The 19,977-nt window shown below is 47.1% G+C and overlaps 1 non-coding gene across 1 annotated transcript; it reads right to left on the bottom strand.

Moving 5' to 3' along the window:
- Positions 1-5,822: 5,822 nt before the first annotated feature.
- Positions 5,823-5,926, bottom strand: LOC136150373 (U6 spliceosomal RNA). The gene has a single exon (XR_010659807.1). It is a non-coding gene; the product is annotated as a U6 spliceosomal RNA (small nuclear RNA).
- Positions 5,927-19,977: the final 14,051 nt, after the last annotated feature.

Here is a 19,977-nt window from a genome sequence, read left to right as displayed (position 1 = left end):
CGTCTGTGCTTTAGGGCTTTATTTTCCTGTTCCAAGCTGAGCTGGTTGCTTTCTGGGCCTGCCGCATAGCTGTAACTCTGGTGTTTTAGTTTTATTTCTATGTGGACTCAGTCTTTCCCATGAGTCATACTTTCCTCTCTCTCAGCTTACTCCTTCGAGAACTTGGCTTGCTTTTCTTAATTTACTGTTTGTGAATAAGTATTTGAGGAAGTTTCTTGAGAATGTACTCAAATAACTTCTTAAGAAAGGGGGCATGGGAGGTGAACTTCCTGAGTCTTGACGTATCTGAAAAAATGTTCTACTCTTACTCAATTTCAGCTCCATTTGGAGTTCCAGGTGAAGTCTATTACCCCAGGTTTGAAGACATTACTACATCGTCTTCCAATTCACTAATTGGAGTTAGTATTGCTAACTGGAAATGTCAGACTAATTCCTCAGCTATGGAAACGGCCTGTTTTATTACTTGTTTTTCTTTGGCAACTCTTAGGATCTTGTCTTGGCCCATGGTTTTCTTTTTTCTTTTTTTATATTTATTTATTTGGCTGAGCTGAACCTCAGGTGGGGATTAAGTGGCAGCTTCATTTTGGGTCTCGAAGGAAATAATCTATAGGCCACAGTAATAAAAGTGAAGCAGGAAGGCTCTGAGTCCAGCGGATTTGCAGGAAACAGAACAAAACTCCATGATGATTTAATATTGCATAAAGTTGTGAAAGGAGGAGACGGCATGGCCTTTCTAGCATGAAGGATGCAGCAAGATCGGTCCTCTCGTGAAGCACTTGGCACAGCTCCCCTGACCAAGCTCTGGGCTCTGGGAGTGAGTGAGAAATTCTCTACAGGAAAGAGCCACCTGTATATGGTATACCCAGCCACCTGTCCTTCCCCCCAAATCTCCCCCTCCCCCCAGCAAGCTGGGATGAGGATGGAGGTTCTGAATCACATCGACCTGGGAGGAACACTGGGGCTGTCTCCTTCCTTGAGGCTTTGGAGAATATTGTTCATTCATTCATTCTTGGCCAGGTGCTATGCTAAGGGCTGGAGATAAATAGATAGAAGGCCCTCTGGCTTCCTGCCTTTGAGTTGACAGTCTGCTAGGTGTGACTAACAGATACAGAAATAGCACACCAGGTGAGAAGGGCCACGGTGGGCTGTCAGGGAGGTAGTGCAGCGCTGGAACCGACAGGCCCAGACCTGGATCCCAGCTCGGCCGTGTTTTTTTTTTTTTAATTTGGATGGCACTATAATTGGGTTGGCCAAAAAAAGTTTGTTTGGGTTTTCCCATAAGCTGGTATGGAAAACCTGAAACAATTTTTTTAACCAACCCAATATTTCACCTTTGCTAGACTTCACTTCCCTCCTTCATGCGATTGTCATGAGGATGAAATGAAATAAGGCACAGGAAATGCTCATCCCATGATCTGGTATATATTGAGAATAATAATACTGAGAATAACGAGTGCTGCAGGTCTGGAGAAGATGGTGATCAATTCTCTCTGGCTGGAGATGAGGGCAGTGGGAAGGGTTTCACCCAGGAAGGGATCTCCAAGCACCGACTCTTTCTTTCTGAGAAAGGCCCCCAACTGGTATCTTTCCCTGTCCCAGCACACCAAGGGGTCACACCTTTGACAACTGACAAGAGCTTCCAATAAGGGAAATTCACTCTAAAGCTGTCGTGGTAACTTCTCTTGAAACTGTAGTTTTGCTGCCTTGGCTTCTCTTAGCTTCTCTACTGGGTGCTTTCTGGGAGATACAGGGATGAATAATGAATGCATCTGTCTTATGACCACCATCTGTCCGTCTCTTTTGCAGGTTTTGTCTAATTTAATCTAACCCAATGATCCTTTGGAGGAGGCTCTTCTGGTTTTATAGATGGTGGGAGTGAGCTGGTTCAGGGACATTAAATTAATCACTGAGATCATGCAGATAGCAGACAGAGCCAGATTCAGTCCCACAGCGTGGCCCCAAGCTGATATGCATCCCACATCCTGCAGCTGCCTCATTTGCATAGAATCATCAGTCAAGAGTTGTGGTTCAGAAAGGGACCCGGTGATTCACTCAGTGCTTAGTTCCATCGCTGGAAAAACTCTCTGACACGCAGGGCTTTTTCTAAGTTCCAACCTTTCCTGCCACTCTGTCAGGGTCAGGGGAGGAAAAGCTAAGAGGGTTTGCCTCTCCAGGGCTACAGACACGCTGGTGGGCTTGCCACTTCTGTTCCAGCACCCCATTCTGGACACATACAGGGGATTGCTGCCAAGTTCTGGGCGGTGTCCCAGTGCCTCTCTTCCCTGGAATCTGGGGAAGTGTGACAACCCCTATGGGTAGGATCCATAAGCAGGGGTCTTTCTATCGGCCATCCGGACTGAAGCGCTCTTCTATCTCTCGCATAGGCCAGCTGTGCAGGCCGTGAGCCTCAAGGAGCACCTGGGCAGGCTTCTCTCCGGAGCTCAAAGCTCTCGGTAGCTCACTGTCTCCTCCTTGTGGACATTTGGCCCCAGAGGGGATAGCCAGGCAGGTAAGGACCCCTCCGGTGGCCTCAGTCTTTGGGCCCCCTTACCGCTCCAGCCTTACATCTGGGTCTCATTACTCTGGCAACACTCACAGGTGGAAACACGTCCTGGGGACATTTTTGCAGAGCAGGAACAGAAGTCAGAGCTGCAGTGCCCTTACCCATTAGTGGCTTAGATGGTGAACAATCCCCCTGCAATGCAGGAGACCTGGGTTTGATCCCTGCTTCAGGAAGATCCCCAGGAGAAGGGAACGGCAATCCACTCTAGTATTCTTAAATCCCATGGACAGAGGAGCTGGTGTGCTACGGTCCATGGGGTCACAAGAGTCGGATACAACTTAGCGACAAACAGCAACTTGGCTGTGAGAACTAACAAATGGTCTTATCCATAGTTAGTAGCAGGTGTGTGTTGTACATCTCTTTGTAGGAGGCATCATATTTTGAGGGTCTTTCTTTGCTGAAATCACACACCACCTGGCCATGATCCTATGCCAGCAGGCCCTCTAATGCAGCCTGCCACCTGCTTGCAGGGATCCGCAGATTCAATTTCAGGTATTTTTCAGAAGAGGCAGAAGGTGCTCTGGGCTCCTGGGCGCTCTCTCTCCTTTGTGATTTTTCTCCTCAAGGCACAAAACTGAGCATCAGAACTGGGAAGAGGAAAATTCAGTTCCTCCTTCCAAGAGCTGTTGATGCGAGGATCTCAAACTATTTATTCATCTATTAACCCATTTTTTTTTTCTTTCAGTTGAACTTCAGGATGCACAGAATTGGGATAATCAAAGCAATGTGTTCTAGTACATTCATTCATGAATGGTTCCCACCCTCTCTTCCTTCCTTCTTTTATTATAATGCAGTAAGAACTTGCAAACCCAAACCAAAGGCTAGGACCTTGACAATGATCTATATGTAATCATATTCCCTCCCCCCAACCCACCCATAATTTTGTTTCCTGCATCTGAGGTTATGATAATCCTGATTCCTGTGTCCATCACTCCCTTCTTTCCTTTTTCAGATAGTTTCGTTGCATCTATATGCATTTCTCAAAATACATTTTTAAAATTTTAGTTTCTTTTGACTCAAGATTGTATTGCTAAGATTCTTCTATATTTTGCTTGTTGCTTGGTTCATTGTTTTGATTGCTCTGTATGTTTGGTTGAATGAAGAGACCACATTTTTTTTCATCCCTTCTATTGAAGGAAGCAATTAAAAAGCATTGATATCACATCTGTGTAGTCAAAGCTATGGTTTTTCCAGTAGCACGTATGGGTGTGAGAGTTAGACCATAAAGAAGGGTAAGCACCGAAGAACTGATACTTTTGAACTGTGGTGTTGGAGAAGACTCTTGAGAGCCCCTTGGACTGCAAGGAGATCCAACCAGTCAACTGTAAAGGAAATGAGTCCTGAATATTCACTGGAGGGACTGAGGCTGGAGCCGAAGCTCCAGTACTTTGGCCACCTGATGTGAAGAACTGACTCACTGGAAAAGACCCTGATGCTGGGAAAGATTGAGGGCAGGAGGAGAAGCGGGTGACGGAGGATGAGATGGTTGGCTGGCATCACCGACTCAATGGACATGACTTTGAACAAACCCTGGGAGATGGTGAAGGACAGGGAAGCCTGGTGTGCTGCGGCCCATGGGGTCGCAAAGAGTTGGACACAACTGAACAATTGCAACAAACTGACTTGGCTCTTGGAGCCTCAGTTTCCCTGTGGGCTCTGGTCAGCATGCCGAGCTCCGAGGCTCATGTGTGAGAACCCCTGTGCTGGTGTCTGGCTCATCGCAGGCACTGCTGTTAGTAACCTGGGCTATAGTGCTAGCACTGTACATAGACTGAGTTTCAAATCCTGGATTTGGAGGGAGGGCATCTACTAATAGTTTTCATACGGACTTCAGGTGAGAAGTCCCTTAGAATTGGAGGGGTTGGGTGCCCTTATCAAAAATACAGATTTCCCCAGACTTTCTGAATCAGGATCTCTTGGAGGTAAGGCTTGGGAATTTGCATTATTATAAAGTTCTGTGATGACTCTATGGAGAAGGAAATGGCAACCCACTCCAGTATTCTTGCCTGGGAAATCCCATGGATGGAAAAGCCTGACAGGCTGCAGGTCATGGGGTTGCAAAGTGCCGGACACAACTTAGAGACTAAATAAACAATCAAAAAAAGACGACTCTAACATGAGGACGAGTTTAGGAGCTACTGGACAGGGTTGGATAGAGAGGAATTTAGGGAGAAGAAAGGAAGAGAGGAAAGGGAACAGGAGAGTAAAGGGTAAGTCTCCAGTTAATGGTTCAATGTGGAAAGTTTTTGATTCAGAGAGACTATGCCTTTTCACCTGATATTTCAGAAGTGGGAACAGATGGGAGGTCTTATTTCATCTACCTGCTCTAAGTGCCAGGCAGGGACAGGGACAAAAATACTTCCCTCCACAGGGAGCTCGTGACACAGGGTAGGACTTGTGACAGTCAGGTGTGTGTCAGCGGCCTGACACCTCCCGGCCACATTAGAAGTGAGGTCACAGCACTGCCTGTGGCCACCTACATTCAAGACGAGCTCTGAGGATGGGACTTTGGTCTCAGGCTCATCTCGTCTCCGGGAGGTCAATGCAGGTGTCAGAGCTGTCTTGCCCTGTCTTATCAGCAGTGGCATCGGAGTCTGCCAGGTGATCATTGGCTGTGAGACACACTAAACAAAGTCAGTCTGGAATAATTTCCCGGAGTCTGGCACTGTCTATTTCTGTTCTATGTCAAGTCATTGCATGACCTCGTTGCCAGCCCTGCAGTTTTCCCATAGCTCTGGAGAAGGGGCGATCCAGATTTCAGGGAGGAGTCCTGGGGGCAAGGGGCGGGCAACTGAATGTTTCAGCTGTCTGGAACTGATGCTTGATCCAAGCAATGACTGTGCCTGAAAACACGATTCAGACAGGACTTTGCTTCCTTCGGAGAGCTGGGGAAGAGTCTCGGTGGGAATGGAGGCAGATGGTGGTAGACACAGAAGCAGAGATTTTCTTTGTGGAAGGTCGCAAGAAAGGGGCTGTCTGAGGGGAGCTGACCTCTATCACCTATTATCTCCTTCTGGATAATTTACATCTTTAAAAAAATTTTTTTTTTCCATTTATTTTTATTGGTTGAAGGCTAATTACTTTACAATATTGTAGTGGTTTTTGCCATATATTTGCATGAATCAGCCATGGATTTACATGTGTTCCCCATCCCGATCCCCCCTCCCACTTCCCTCCCCACCCCATCCCTCTGGGTCTTCCCAGTGCACCAGCCCTGAGCACTTGTCTCATGCATCCAACCTGGGCTGGTGATCTGTTTAAAACTATGGAACGCTTCACGAATTTGCATGTCATCCTTGCGCAGGGGCCATGCTAATCTCTGTATCGTTCCAATTTTAGTATATGTGCTGCCAAAGTGAGCACAATTTACAGCTTTATATGGCATCCAATAGTGGGAAGGTAGTAGAAAGAATGGGTGAGAATACGAGCTTTTGGGTCAAATCTGTGCAATTTGTGATAATATATATTAGCTATTATTATTATAAATGATTTATTACATTGCACAGCATAAGCATTTGATGTGATGGCTGATTGCTTAATGGGAAGCTGCATGCAAAGGGTTTAGTATAAAGGATATCCATTCCATAAGCCCATGTTGGCTTCTTCATTGCCTCCTTCAAAGCACCCTATGCTGTGTCTTACTCTCTGGACAAATAGTGCTTAAACAAACACGCAATGACAAAGAACAGACAATAAGCACTCTTGGTCTGTGTTGAGACTCCACCCTGGACTCAGAAATTGGCTCGGGCTGAAGAGAAGGCGTTTTGGGCATCCTTGCTTATCACGAATGCACCGGCTTCTGTTTCCCCTCTTATCTTGAGATGCTCTCAGGCGCGTGAGAAGCAATCATCAATCAACATTTACTCACCAGATACTGCCCTGTGTCAGGCGACAGGAGGCACTTTATCAACCTCTCAATTTAGTTTCTGTTTCAGGTGGAAGCCCAACAAGAAAGGTTTTCCCTATCCACTAGTTCCTGCTTCTGCTGCTTTTTGGAAAACCAACTCTCTGTTCAAAAGTAAGGGTATTTGGGGGTCATTTTCTTGGAATTTTGGAGATGGAAGGATACAAAATTAGTTTTCAAAGAAAAGTGCTCATGATGTATAAAAGGGACAATTTGTATAAAAAGATCTCAATTTCGGGAAAATAGTACATTCAGACTAAACAGGGAAGTACTGTCACCAGGAAGGACTTTCCTGGTGGCTCAGTGTAAACAGCCCACCTGTCAGTGCAAGAGACACAGGCTCCATCCCTGGGTCGGAAAGATCCCCTGGAGAAGAAAATGGCAACTCACTCCAGTATTCCTGCCTGGGAAGTCCCATGGACAGAGGAGCCAGGCAGAGTACAGTCCATGGGGTCACAAAGAGTTGGACACGACTGAGCGACTAAACAACAACATTGTTACCAGACCATCAGCAGTAAGGTAATGAGATAATGGTGATTTTTATTTTCTCAGTATTGTGCATCTTGTAAAATTCCTATAGCGAGTATATTACATTTAAATCAGGGAACAAAGATTAAAAATTGAAAAAAAAAAACCTAAAGAAATTTTCTTAAGCTGGATGGGGAACACACACGCACATTTTATTATTCTTCTTTATCATTTTTTTCTAGGTTTATGTACTTTGTGTGAAGTATTTAATGCAAACTAAAAATATTTTTGTAGGTTGCAGAACCTCTTATTTAAATAAAATTTCATCTGTAAGCTACCTTAATTGGAGCAGGAAGCTCCCTGGAGGCTGGCTCCCTCTGTCCTGCCCTCCAATATCTAGACACCGCCCCAAGGGGCGCCAGGACCTCAGGAAGGCGCTCTGGGGTCCTCCTTCTGCAGGTGGGAACCCTCAGGCCTCGGGGGAATGGCAGAAATGGAGGTAGACTGCACTTTCAACTGCTTACTGGTTCCCCCGCCCCCCACATACTGTCTCTCTTCATTCCAGTTTCCTTCTAGTTTGTCTTCCCCCCCTTAAAACTCTCAAGGCTCTAGTGCGTGAGCATGTGTGTGTTCTCAGTTATGTCCGACTGTGAGACCCCATGGACTGTAGCCCCCAGGCTCCTCTGTCCAGGGGGTTTTCCAGGCGAGAATCCTGGAGTGAGTTGCCATTTCCTCCTCCACGGGATCTTCCCAACCAGGGGTTGAGCCCAGGTCCCCTGCATTGATGGGCAGATCCCTAACCACTGACCCACCAGAGAAGTACCTTTTGGCAGCATCCTTAGGCTAGTACGTCTTCTCTAGACTGTAGAACTCACCAGGCTGGCTGCTGGAAAACTCCGATTTTCCAGCAGGTGGCGCTACCGCTCAAGTGTGTCTTTCGTTCCCCGCAGAGCCCAGCCTGTTTCCCGAGCGCCCTTCCTCCCCGTCTCCCGGGGCTCGGGGTGCTCTCTGAAGAGTAGGCAAAGAACGGGTTTAGCCCCCAGTGAGCTGGGCGTGCCTGGGGGCCCGGGGGACGATCGGCCCTCCGTGACGTTTCCCCAGTGGCTGTTGGGCACGCTCGCTGCCGGGCTCAGCGCAGCCTGTGGGGACCACATCCCTTAGGTGCCTCTGACTTGCTGACCTGCCTCTTTGACAGCGCCTCCCCGCCCTGAGCCACACGGTGGTCCCGCCTCAGTACCTCGGATTCCGCAGGAGAGAAACAGGATCCTCCAGCATCATCCTGCACAACTGTCTTCCCTCCTCGCTCAGGGGCTCAGCCGTGTCTGACCCTTTGCTACCCCATGGGCTGTACCCCCCAGGCGCCTCTGTCCATGGGATTCTCCAGGCAAGAGTACCGGAGTGGGTTGCCTTTTCCTTCTCCAGTGTATTTTGGCCCAGTGCAGTGCTGGCATCTGCCCCGGGAAGCCTGGACTTCTTCAGAGACTCTTGTACGTGGGTGTCTGCCCAGGTCAGCCTTCACCAGGTTTCGCCAGCTGTGGCTGAGAAGGGCTGGGACCAGCCCCTTGGCTTCTGCTGGTTCCGCAGCCCCTTGCAAGATCGGGCTGTCTGTCACTCAGCGCACAGATGAGTGAGACCGCTCCCTGGTCGCTTGGTGTGTGGTGCCGGATCCCATAACTCCTACAGAGGCAGCTTTGCTTGTGGACGCTGACTTTTAGTTCTTAAAAGGGGGGTTAAAAAGGAGAGATGTGTTTTGCCATTGTGATGCTTGCTCCTTGGAAGAAAAGCTATGACCGATCTAGACAGCATATTAAAAAGCAGAGACATTACTTTGCCAACAAAGTCTGTCTAGTCAAAGCTATGGGTTTTCCAGTAGTCATGTATGGAAGTGAGAATTGGACTATAAAAAAAGCTGAGTGCTGAAGAATTGATGCTTTTAAACTGTGGTGTTGGAGAAGACTCTTGAGAGTCCCTTGAACTGCAAGGAGATCCAACCAGTCCATCCTAGAGGAAATCAGTCTTGGGTGTTCATTGGATAGGCTGATGCTGAAGCTGAAACTCCAATATATTGCTTTGGGCACCTGATGTGAAGAACTGACTCACTGGAAAAGACCCTGATGCTGGGAAATATTGAAGGCAGGAGGAGAAGGGGATGACAGAGGATGAGATGGTTGGATGGCATCCCCGACTCAATGGACATGAGTTTGAGTAAGCTCTGGGAATTGGTGATGGACAGGGAGGCCTGGTGTGCTGCAGTTCATGGAATCGCAAAGAGTCGGACACGACTGAGTGACTGAACTGACTGAAAAAGGAGGGATGTGTTTTGCTGCTGTGATGCTGTGGCTCATTTCTTTTCTTTCTTGTGAGTATTTCATTGAATTTTTAATTCAATAAAGTCCTTGTCTTTAGTCCTTGTCTGCCAAACACTTGCTAGTTTTCATTTGTAATTTTGCCTTATGTATTATATTGACCTGTGAATTTTCTTTTCTAAAAAAATAAAGTTTGTTTATTTTTAATTGGAGGGTAATTATTTTACAGTATTGCATTGGTTTCTGCATTATTCAACATGAATCCATCATAGGCATACATATGTCCCCTCCCTCTTGAATTTCCCTCCCACCTGCCACCCCACCCCAGCCCTCTAGTTTGTCACAGAGCACGGGGTTTGAGCTCGTGAGTCACAGAGCAAATGCCCATCAGCTATCTGTTTTACATATGGTGATGTGTATGTTTCAACGCTCCTCTCTATTCATTCCACCTTCTTCTTCCTTCACTGTGTCCACAAGTTTGTTCTCTATGTCTGTGTCTCCTTTTTTATTTATTTTATTTATTTATTTGGCTGTCCCGGGTCTTAGTAACAGCATGCAGGAACTTTTGTTGCGGCCCGTAGGATCTAGTTCCCGCCTAAGGGTCAAACCCTGGCCCCCAGCCCTGGGAGCTCCAAGTCGTAACCACTGGACCACTAGGGAAGCCCCAGCTCATTTCTTTTTAGCACTGAGTAACCTTCCTTTGTGGGATGTAGCAGAGTTTGTTTGGCCAGTCACCAAACATCTCGGAAGGACATGTTTGGAAGGACAGCTCAGTTGCCTCAAGATTTGACAGTTACGAATAAAGCCTTCAGGAGCATTTGTGTCCAAGGCTCTCTGCTGACACTTTGAGGGACCCTCCCGCCAGCACTCGAGGCCCCTGGCACATAGATTTTCTCTCCATGGCCGCAGTACTGCTGGGGTTTCCAGGCTGTGAGCGCAGGAGGAGGTGGTCACACTGCTATTTTCTCTACTGCTTGTCTGCCAGACACCTACAGGTTCTCTTTTCAGTTTCTTCCTTAGAAAAAAAGCAGCAGAATAAACAACGGCTGCGATTGTGAATGAAAGCCACAGTGATAAAACAGACATGAAAGCAAAAGTAAGAGAGTGTAATCCTTACTCTCTGTGGGATGGGCCCAGATACAGTTTAGAATGGCGGGGTTGTGTTGAGGTTTGTTCCGGAGACCAAATGACCAGTCTGAACTTTGATGAAAACAAGAATCAGTCACCCAGAATGGTTGATGTCGGAGGTCACCTATGCTGAGTTGATCCAGATTATGGTTTTTTTTTAAACTGTGTTATGCTTCTTTCAAACTGTGGTGCTGGAGAAGATTCTTGGGAGTCCTTTAGACAGCAAGGAGGTCCAACCAGTCAATCTTAAAAGACATCAACCCTGAATATTCATTGGAAGTTCTGATGCTGAAGTTGAAGCTCTAAAACTTTGACCACCTGATGTGAAGAGCCGACTCCTTGGAAAAGACTCTAATGGTGGGAAAGATTGAGGGCGGAAGGAGAAGGGGGTGACAGAGGATGAGATAGTTGGATGGCATCACTAGTTCAATGGACATGTGTTTGAGTCAACTCTGGGACGAGGTGAAGGACAGGGAAGCCTGGCGTGCTGCTGTCTGTGGGGTCACAAAGAGTCAGACACAACTGAGCAACTGAACAACGACAATGCTTCTCTCAGAGACAGGCTGTCACTTTCTATTGGAAAGACCCCAACACACTGTGACGCTCAACTATTTGTTTGGTTCTTTCCTGGTTGTTAGACATGTGTGTCCTGCCAGCTCCAGCCTCCTGGCCCAGAGACGCACGTGGGTTCTGGAATCTGGTGGCCTGCATTTTAATCCCGACTCTGCCAAGCATTAATTAGCATTACAACTCAGGCAGACACTTACCCTCCTGTTTTTTCTTCTTCCTGGGGGCTGAGGCTCTGCCCAGGGAAGTTCCCTGGGGTGCCCTCGGCCACAGACACACAGGAGATGAGCATGAGGGTGACCCCAGGATGGACTGTGAAGGCACCTGGTCAGAAATGTGTGTAGATAAAGAGCCGATACAATATGGCACCTGGGAGGGGTGGGAGAGTCTCCATCCATCAGGATGAAAGACCAGCAGCTTCCCGGATGAATCTCAGAACTTGGATGTTCAGATGAGAAAGCAGCTGAAGGCGGTGTTGCTCAACTCAAATGTTATGCAATAGAAATACTCAAGAGATGATGTTTGGGTGGGTGCAAGGGACAGGTGTGGAGTTAGAACATAAAAAACAAAACTACAATAAAAGATGAACAGGGCACACGTGGGGACCTAAAGGTCACAAGCCCAGGTTTATGACTTTTTTAATGTGCTTCTTTAAAAGTCTTTTTTTGATGTGGACCATTTTATCATCTTTATTGAATTTGTTCTTTTTTTTAATGTGTTGGTTTTTTGGCCACCAGGCAGGTAGGATCTTAGCTCTTTGGGATTGAACCTGCACTTCCTGCTCTGAAAGGCGAAGTCTTAACCTCCAGACCTCCTGGGAAGTCCCATTTCCTGTTCTGTTTTTTAAAAGTTGTGGCAAGATATACATATTAATGACATAAAACTGACCAGTTAAACCATTTCAAAGTGCATGGTTCAGTGGCATTAAGTATATTCACTTTTGCCCAACCATTCACCTGAACCTCACTGTGGTTTTAAGTTGTGTTTCTCTGAAAACTGATGTGGCTGAATACCTTTTCATGTGTGCATTAACTCTTCATGTATCTTCCTCAGTGAAGTTTCTGTTCAAATAAATCCTAGGCTTATTTAAAAGCTTGAGTTGCTTCCCTTTTTTATTGTTCATTTATAAGAGTTCTTTATATATTCTAGGTGTCCAGCGTTCAGATGTCCACGACGCAGTACATACATTTTTCCTCAGTCTCTGACCTGCCATTTCGTTTTCTACAATGTGTCTTTTGATAAACAGAAAATACTAATTTTAATTTTTTTCCCCTGATGCTGGGAAAGGTTGAGGGCGGGAGGAGAAGGGGCGACAGAGGCTGAGATGGTTGGATGGCATCATCGACAGGATGGACATGAGAGTTTGAGTAAACTCCAGGAGGCAGTGAAGGAGGGGGAAGCCTGGCGTGCTGCGGTCCATGGGGTCATGAAGAGTTGGACCCGACTTAGCGACTCAACAGCAGAAGACCAGCTCCTGGGACACAGCCTCTCAAAGGGCTCCGAGGACCCGCTCAGGAGAGGTGAGGTGGCAGGTGAGGATGTACGTGATTTTGGTGAAGAGAAGAGAAGCTTCTCTCCCGGATTCTTAGCCTCTTCCATGTGGTGGCTTCTCCCAAATGCACGTGTTCTGGGCGGTTCCGGCGGGTGCGGGTCGGGCGGTGGGGAGAGGCGCAGACGGCAGCTCTCCTGTCTCCTGCATCCCGTGCAGCCTGCGAACCCTGGCTCGGGGGCCGGGGGCCAGCAGGGCCGGGGACGAGGCTGTGATTCCTTGGGAAAGGAACCTGCCTACTTCCTGGCCACCGGGCCGTCAGTCTCCTTTATAAGCTCGTTTCCTGCTCCCTCCACTGGCTTTCCCCAAGCATCCCAAAGGACACCAAGCGGAGCTGGGACTTGTGAGCCTGATGAGATGATGCCTGGTTTCAGGGCCTTTCTGGGCTCCTGTCTGCTTATCTGTAACCCGGGATGATGGTAACCATCTGATGGCTTTGTTGTGACTTTAGAAATAATTGGACTTCCCTGGTGGCCCAGCTGGTAAAGAATCCACCTGCCATGTGGGAGACCTGGATTTGATCCCTGGGTTGGGAAAACCCCCTGGAGCAGGAAATGGCAACCGACTCTAGTAGTCTTGCCTGGAGAATTCATGGACAGAGGAGCCTGGCGGGTACAGTCCTTGGAGTCTCAGAGTCGGACATGACTGAGCAGACCTGCACGCACGTCTTAGAAATAATTTGGGCAAAGCCCCCAGCACCGTGCTCAAGGCGGGACAGCAGTCGCTGTGACAGGAGCCCTGTTTGGCCTCCTCCGACGGCTGCGCTCCACTTACTGTTCCCCTGAGATGCTCTTGGTCTTTTCCAGAAACTTTGGCTCTCACCGCCCTGCGGCCAACTCCCCACTCAGCTTTCCACCAAAACATCTGACTTTCCACATACAGAGTCCTGCCCAGGAACAAAGGTTCACACCCCGCCCATGGTTGAGCAGAACCCACTGACCCAGGCAGCCTTCTCTTCCCCGGAATCTTCGAAGGAAGCGAGAGGTGTCTGTGGTGATAGGAGCTCTGAGACCTGGCTGCTTAATGTTTATTAATTTAAAAAAAAATGATATGTCTTCTTCCAAGAATTAACTTTAACATTTTCGATAAATATAACCATATTAATAATGATGATTTAGACATAAATTCTAAAGCCTAACTGACTTGTTTTCCACTGTTATTTCCTTTATATTACTTCTTCCTCAAACTAACATTATTTGGGTTCATTTCTTGATTGGGTGGAGTGCTTTGAATTCTTTTTTATGTTTCTTTCTTTTAAAGCCTACAGATGGATAGTGTACGTGCAGAGTCCTTGTATTTATTTATTTATTTATTATTTATTATTTTTATTTTTTTTGAGTCCTTGTATTTTATTTATTTTTTTTTCTTGTACAAGGTGGTTTTCTTTTTTTTTTTTTTAATTTAATTTTATTTTATTAGTTGGAGGCCAATCACTTCACAACGTTTCAGTGGGTTTTGTCATACATTAACACGAATCAGCCATAGAGTTACACGTATTCCCCATCCCGATCACCCCTCCCACCCCCCCTCCACCCGACTCCTCTGGGTCCTCCCAGTGCACCAGGCCCGAGCACTTGTCTCATGCATCTCACCCGGGCTAGTGATCTGTTTCACCATAGATAATATACATGCTGTTCTTTTGAAACATCCCACCCTCACCTTCTCCCACAGAGTTCAAAAGTCTGTTCTGTACTTCTGCGTCTCTTTTTCTGTTTTGCATATTGGGTTATCATCACCATCTTTCTAAATTCCATATATATGTGTTAGTATGCTGTAATGATCTTTATCTTTCTGGCTTACTTCACTCTGTATAATGGGCTCCAGTTTCATCCATCTCATTAAAACTGATTCAAATGAATTCTTTTTAACGGCTGAGTAATATTCCATGGTGTATATGTACCACAGCTTCCTTATCCATTCATCTGCTGATGGGCATCTAGGCTGCTTCCATGTCCTGGCTATTATAAACAGTGCTGCGATGAACATTGGGGTGCACGTGTCTCTTTCAGATCTGGTTTCTTCGGTGTGTATGCCCAGAAGTGGTATTGCTGGGTCATATGGCAGTTCTATTTCCAGTTTTTTAAGAAATCTCCACACTGTTTTCCATAGTGGCTGTACTAGTTTGCATTCCCACCAACAGTGTAAGAGGGTTCCTTTTTCTCCACACCCTCTCCAGCATTTATTGCTTGTAGACTTTTGGATAGCAGCCATCCTGACTGGCGTGTAATGGTACCTCATTGTGGTTTTGATTTGCATTTCTCTGATAATGAGTGATGTTGAGCATCTTTTCATGTGTTTGTTAGCCATCTGTATGTCTTCTTTGGAGAAATGTCTGTTTAGTTCTTTGGCCCATTTTTTGATTGGGTCATTTATTTTTCTGGAAGAGTCCTTGTATTTTAAAAACATGTTTGCTTTTTTTTTCTCTATGAAGGGTAGCTTTCTTGGGCATTGATTTTTCTCTCTCAAAATCCATGGAAATTGTTCCATTACATATATATATGTATATTTAATTATACATGCACAATTAATTTATTAATTATATTCAATATGTATATTTAAATATACATATTCAATGTATAATTTAACATGTATATTTAAACATACATATTTAATGTATAACTTAATATGTATATTTAATCAACACACACATGTGCATATAATTAATATGCTTATATACACATATATGTATGTATATGTATACTTTATATATACATACATGTATATATGTAATCACACATGTACATTTAAATGTAAGGTATATCATGCTTAGAGGAGGCTGTATAAAGCATATATGTGTAGTTTGCAGAATAATTTTAGAGCAATGTTTATTTATTTTTTTGGCTCTGCCTTGTGGCTGCGGGATCTTAGTTCTCCAAACAGGCATTGAACCTGTGTCCCCTGCAGTGGAAACTCAGAGTCCTGACCCTTGGGCCACCAGCGAAGCCCTTGAAGTGATGTTTATATAACTCCAATGAGGTTAAGAAAAAGAACAGCTTATTAGTCATTTGCCTGTTCGTCCTTAGGTCCTCTCCTTGGCTTTCATCTCGCCGTCTACCTACCCATCTATCATCTGCTGGCATACCTTATTGTATTGCCCTTCACAGATAGTGTGGTTTTTTAATCAATTGAAGGCTCAGTGTCACATTTTGGTAATTTACAGCCAAGCAGCACCGGGAAAGATTCCTCCTTTTGAGAAGGACATGCCGCTTAGCCCCCAGCCGCTCCAGCTGTCGGTCTCCTCATTGCTTATTCACTCTGCAGTGCTTTTCATCTGTCTTCCCAGCAGTCTATGGAGATGCTCTTGACCCGTCCAAAGACACCATCTCTGTTTGCATCTTCCTTGGCTTCTCAGCAGCATCTGACTCAGTTGATCACTTTTCCCTGGCGGACACTGGCTCCTTTCTTAGCTTTCAGACTCTCCTCGTTGACCTCCTGCTTCCCTTTCCTCCTCCTTACTTTATCACTTTCTCCCTTTGTTGATTTAGAAGATATTTCAGAGCCTGGCAGCTCAGCTCTTGGACCTCTCCACTCATCCTTTGGGTAACTCATGCAGTCTCATGGTTTCAAATACCAGTAACCACTGCGTTCTTCCAAATGTGTGTCTCTCACCTGGATCCCTCACTGCGTATTCAGTTCCCCCCTTAACACCTCTACCTGACGTCTAACGGATGTTGGGAGCTTACTACATCCTTGTGGGCGTCTAGATCCATCCTCACCATCAAAACCCTTCTCCCATCTTAGGACGTGTCACCAGTTTTACGGGCTGAGTTATGTCCCCTGAAAACTTACATTAAAGTCCTAACTCCTGGACTTCCTTGGTGGTCCAGTGGTTAAGAATCTGCCTGCCAATGCAGTGGACACGGGTTTGATCCCTGGTGCAGAAAGATCCTACGTGCCGTGGAGAAACTAAGCGTGAGAGCCACAACTTCTTGTGCTCCACAGCAAGAGAAGCCACTGCAAAGAGAAACTCGCCCACTACAGCGGCGAGGAGCCTCTGCTCGCTGCAGCTAGAGAAAGCCCTTGGGCAGCGGCAAAGACCCCGTGCAGCCAAAAATAAATAAATAAAAAGAAATAAGTCCTAACTCCCAGTAACTCAGAATGTGACTGTATTTGGTGATCAGTAAGTTTAAATGGGGGCATTGTTGTGGGTCCTAACCCAACATGACTGGCGTCTTTACAAGAAGAAATTTGGACACAGACACACATAGAGGGAAGACCATGTCGACACAGCGAGAAGATGGTCATCTGCAAACTGAGGCTTTGGGGGAATCCAGCCCTGCCGAACCTTGCTCTTGGATTTCCAGCCTCCAGAATTAGGAAAAGATAAAGACCTTTGATACGGCAGCTCTAGCAAACTGGTAACACTGACACTGACCCAGTTTTGCCAGAGGAAACCTGGGAGTCACTCTGGATTCCTCCTACCCCCGCCCCCTCATTTTGCACCTAGTTCGTCACAAATCCTGATGCTTCTGCTTCCCGGAACCGCCCAGGAGCGTAGACTTGGGTTCATCACTGCGTCAGGCCGCCGTCACTGCCCTCTCCGGTGACAGCAGAGCCGGACTCCTCTCTGCTTCTCCTTCTCCCATGTCCGCACAACGGAGTGGTTGTTTTAATACATAAACCAGAACCCACACTGCCCAAAACCCTGCGGTGGTTTCCCACGGCTGTCACTGAACAGTCCAGCTCTTTACCGCGCTCGACAAGGCCCCTCTCAGGCCCTCGCATCTCTCTCCCCCACAGTGTGCCGGGGTGCCCTGGTTTCCTTCCTGTTCTTTGAGATCATCCAGCGGTTTCTCATCTCAGGCCCTTTGCGTATGCGCTTCCCTCGGCCTGAAACGCTTCTCCCTGAGCTAAGGGTGTCTCAGCCCCGGCCCTGCTGACACGCCGGGCTGGGTACCCCTTGGAGGTGGGGCCGTCCCGCGCACTGCTGTGAACACAGCATCCTTGACCCCTGCACACTAGACGGTAACACATCCCCCACCCCGACTGTGACCACCAACCCTGTCTCCAGGCTTTGCCAAACGTCCCCTGGGGGCAGAAATTCCTCCTCGGAAACCCACTGCCATAGCTCTTTATTTTTCATTTAGTTTTAAATTGTATTTTGGTTGCTGTGAGCGGTCTTTCTCTGGGTGCGGAGCGCTGGGGTGGGGCTGCCCTTCACAGGGCGGGGGCAGAGCTGCTGGTTTTGAGGAAGCAAAGCCCTGACTCGAGTCTGGCTTGGTTCCTGCTCAGCTCTGCAGCTCTGGACACCCAGCTCCGGACCTGCCCCTTCGCCACACGTGGTGCTGTTTCCTGTTCTAGGGCCAAGCAGGTGTGTTGCCTTAAAGTTCCGGGAGCACCGAGAATGCAAACAGAACACGAAATCTGGTGCAATGGGTCAGGGGACCTTCAGCTTCTATTGGACTGGAGGTGTAGCGTCCACTCTGAGTCCAGCTGTTATTCCTGATTGCAGACTAACAAACTTTCTTTGATCTATCTTTCCCAGTACACTGCATTGACACAGTCCAGATCTCCTTGTTTTTTTGCCCCAGGCTGTTCCTGATCGTCTGGGGAACAGTCAGCAAGTGCGTGGGCAGTGTTCATACCTGACGCTGACCCGGTGCTCCAAGGTCCATGCTTTCATGATGCCAGTCATACTCTTTTCTGGGTCTGGCTTGGGGTTTGTAACAAGGCTATTACTCTAAGAAAAACATGAAGAATAATCATAACACAGTTTCTTAACATATGCTGTTTTTCCAAGTGCTGTTTCTGTGAAATTTCTCAAGGCTGTGAAAGCACGTTATTAGGAGTTCCCACTGCACAGGTGGAGGTCCCCTCTGCCCAGGGGACACTCACCCTGAGTTCCCAGGGCGCACCCCATCCCCCATCCTTGACTGCGTCCCTTCTCCTCCTCCTTGGAGGTCCAGGCCCCCTGTTCCCTGCCCACCTGACCCTCTGTTCCTCTCCTCACCCACAGGCGGCGGCTTGTCTGGGTAATTCTTGCAGGACACAGTAGTCTCTTTCCTGCAGACAGAGGGGCCTGGAGGGGACCAGCTCCTCCAGCTCTGTCCCTGGGAAACAGAGTCCTTTCCCCACTCGCTCTTGGCAGAAATACACTCTAAATCTCCATAAATTGGCCTATTTAGGAGCTTTTTTAAACATTAAATTAAACATTAAATTAAATTAACATTAAATGCTGTTAAAAAAACAGCATTTTTTGCATGAAATATATTAAGGAGAATACTTTCAATATTAAATATATTTTTAATTAAATATATTATGCTCAGTCGCTTCAGTCATGTCTGACTCTTTGCAACCCTATGGATTGTAGCCTGCCAGTCTCCTTTCTCCATGAGATTCTCCAGGCAAGAATACTGGAGTGGGTTGCCTTGCCCTCCTTCCGGGGATCTTCCGGACCCAGGGATGGAACCTGTGTCTCCCGCATTGCAGGTGGATTCTTCTACCCTCTGAGCCACCAGGGAAGCTCTAAGCATACTTTATATCTCATTATTATATTTTCTGTCTTTTGATTACCTGCAATTAGTTTATCTATATCAGAAGTAAGCTTCAAGGTAGTAAGAGTGGTTTTTTACATTGGCTAATTTCTCTTTTCTATCAAAGAGGGTGTCTCCTGGGCTCGGGGCAGTTTGGGGCACATAAAAGCAGGAAGTGAAAGGTCGGGAGAGGGGACCCCAGAGAGCGGAGGAAGAAAAGCAGGATGTTGGTGGTTGTGGTGGTGGTGATGGCGGGCGAGTGACAGAGAAGGGCTAGACTTTGGTTGTGCTGAGTTGGAGATGCCAGTGGGGTCAGGATGGAGCCGTCCCAAGGTCACGAGGCTCAGCTGGGCCCTTGGGGCGAGGGGCCGGAGACACCAGGCAGGAATGCCAGGTGTGACTAGAGTCGCTTAGGCGTCCAGTGGCTATCCATAGGTGAAGACCGCCTGCTTCCTCTGGAGTCACGTGGAGTTGTACCAAGTGAATAGAACCCAGAAGAGAGTGCCCATATCTTGGGCCATCAAAGGAAGATGGTGGGGGCCAGGAAGGAGTGCGCAGGTCTCTAACTGGGCTGGACTGAGCTGGACTGGACTTGGGCTGAACCCTCTCTCTGGTCTGAGGTCACTTTCTAGGTTGTTTGGACCCTGAAAAACCACTGTACCATCTAAAGTAGCTCCTGTTACCCGCCCAGTGACTATCCCAAGGGTGTTCTACTTTCAGAGTTCCACTTCTACAATAATTACGGGTAAGAATGATTGCTAGGCACACGGGGGGAGGGTTCCATCCTAAGAGCAAAGGACGGAAGCTCTTTTTGTCAGGACCAGACAGCACACACCTTAGTCTTTGTGGACATCTGGTCTCTGCCACAACCACTCCACTCTGCTGCTGGAGCCGGAAAGCCACATAGACAACGTGCAGATGAACCAAGGTAGCTGTGTTCCGGCACAGCTTATTTATGCAGGCTAAAACTTTACTTCCGTGACATTTTCACATGTCATGAAATATTTTTGCTTTCGATA

This window comes from Muntiacus reevesi, chromosome 18 (genome assembly GCF_963930625.1).
Source record: "Muntiacus reevesi chromosome 18, mMunRee1.1, whole genome shotgun sequence".
NCBI lineage: Eukaryota > Metazoa > Chordata > Mammalia > Artiodactyla > Cervidae > Muntiacus > Muntiacus reevesi.
The sequence above is the reverse complement of the archived record's forward strand: the minus strand, read 5'-3'. Positions and strand labels throughout refer to the sequence as shown.